Consider the following 1,929-nt stretch of genomic DNA (forward strand, 5'->3'; position numbering starts at 1 on the left):
TATCTGCTCAGGATTGATGAGCTCTCTCCCTCCATGTTAGCACAAGATGGGTTGTTTGAGCTGCCCACACCGCTCATTCCCTGAAGCCATCGTGACAGGACACTGTCACCTTTGTCATCCATTGTGTTGGTATATAAATGCACTCAACTGATCTGTTCCTGGCCAAGACCACAGACTTTTCCCCCCTCTCTGAGGAGGTAAGTCTGATGGTCATATTTTCGGTTCTGATTGTTGTATCAGTAGTAGCAAATTGCATTCCCTGTCAATCGTGTTGTCAATTCACCCTCTGACAACTAGAGCAGAAGGCCTAAAATGACTGAGTGCCTACTCTGTGCCGGCTGCCACGCCAGACAAGCGGCTCCCCTGGGAAGACAGCCGGACTCAAGGGCAAGAAATCAAGGGAATCAACCAGGAAAGCCCATTAGGCATTTTGGGGAAAGACCAGGCAGGAGCTGATGAAGTCTAGATGAAAAGTGACAGCTGAGAGAACTGAAAAAGGGGCAGATGTTGTCTTGTTTGGCTTGATGGAGCCTCCAGCTGATTCCAAGTGAAAGCCACGAGGGAGGAGTTTAAAAGGCCTGCGTTCTGCAGGGGAATCTTCATGTTCCTGTGGGCTCTCATCTCCTCACCAAGGAGTCTTCTCACTTAGACCAGCACTCCCAAAGCATGGAACCCCGTAATCGCTGCAGTGAGCCCAGCTGCTTTGGGGTTTCAGAGGAAAAGGCAATGTGTTGGCCTAAAGGAAGAAGCCGAGGCGAAATTAATGTAAGTAGAGAGCTTATGTGAGCCAAGTTTGAGGACTGCAACCCTGGGGACATTGATTCAAGTTGCCCAGAATATATGCTCCAATCTGCAATTATAAGTGGGTTTTTAAAGGGAAAGAAGAAGGGGTAGTTCTAAAGTTGTTTACCAAGTATTTACATTGGTTCATTAAAATACCGTAAGCTTCTTTTTTCTTCTTCTTCTTGTTAAGACGAGGTTTCCTTGTGTTACCCAGGCTGGTCTTGAACTCCTGTACTCAAGTGATCTCTCACCTCAGCCTCCCGTGTAGCTGGGATTACAGGTGCATGCCACGGTGACTCAAAATAGCATAAGCAATTGATTGGCTGTACGTTGTTCTTTGTATCGCAGATTCCAGAAACATGAAGATATGGGTGAGGGTCACATTGTGCAACTCATAGCATTTTAGGTAATTTATCAGCTAGTCTGGAAACTACAGGGAATAAAAGAAAAGTACAAAATGCCTTTAAACAATTAACCCTGTGCATAGGGTTAATGAGACTCTCCTGTCTCTCTGATAAATTTTGCATTCCTCAGATTCTTCCGACCGCTCTGAGCTACTTTCCTTTCCCAAATGAAACAGTTGTAGTCACACTTCATAAATTGAAAATGTAACAAAGTAATGATTTCCCAGAAATCTCATTTTGTTCCTAATAGCCCCTGCATATTTAAATGTTGAGCATTTTCCACGAAGATGATATTAATCAAATGTTCTTAAATAACATTCAATTAACAGGATACAGTTCATTCTGGTTAATATGTTTCGCAACATTTGCTTATTTCTGTTTAGTAAATCTACAGTCTTTATCATTGCTATTGGGTCATATTAGATTGAATCAGTGGCTCAAAAGTATTCATTGAAACCTAAAATAATGATGGAGACAGTAGTGGATATTCCACACATCAGAATCATCTATGAACACACACAGCACTCATGATTCCAGAATGATGTAGGATGGCAACCAGGACTCACTGCGTCAAGCAGATCTGCAGGTATGATGATCTTACAGAGGCAGCTGAAAAGTGAAAGTGAGTAAGAAGTACCACAATGAACATCTGAAAAACGTGTTAGATTAAATCAAAGTTCTCCTTCCCCAAGTCCCCTGAGCAAAGTATAAGACCTGGCCAGGGACCGGGCACGGTGGCTCA

At 43.3% G+C, this 1,929-nt stretch overlaps 1 protein-coding gene across 3 annotated transcripts in view; it reads left to right on the plus strand.

Moving 5' to 3' along the window:
- LOC105535960 (chromosome unknown open reading frame, human C9orf153) overlaps positions 1-1,929 on the plus strand; it is a 36,409-nt gene that overhangs the window by 1,720 nt on the left and 32,760 nt on the right. Inside the window, exon 1 of one of the 3 annotated variants that reach the window (XM_011975219.1) lies at positions 1,763-1,809. The exons of the other annotated variants lie outside the window; for them this stretch is intronic. The gene's annotated coding sequence lies outside the window, so the exon portion shown is untranslated. Of the gene's footprint in view, positions 1-1,762; positions 1,810-1,929 lie in introns of those variants that run through there. 3 annotated transcript variants of the gene reach the window in all.

This window comes from Mandrillus leucophaeus, unplaced genomic scaffold (genome assembly GCF_000951045.1).
Source record: "Mandrillus leucophaeus isolate KB7577 unplaced genomic scaffold, Mleu.le_1.0 Scaffold152, whole genome shotgun sequence".
NCBI classification, from domain to species: Eukaryota; Metazoa; Chordata; class Mammalia; order Primates; family Cercopithecidae; genus Mandrillus; species Mandrillus leucophaeus.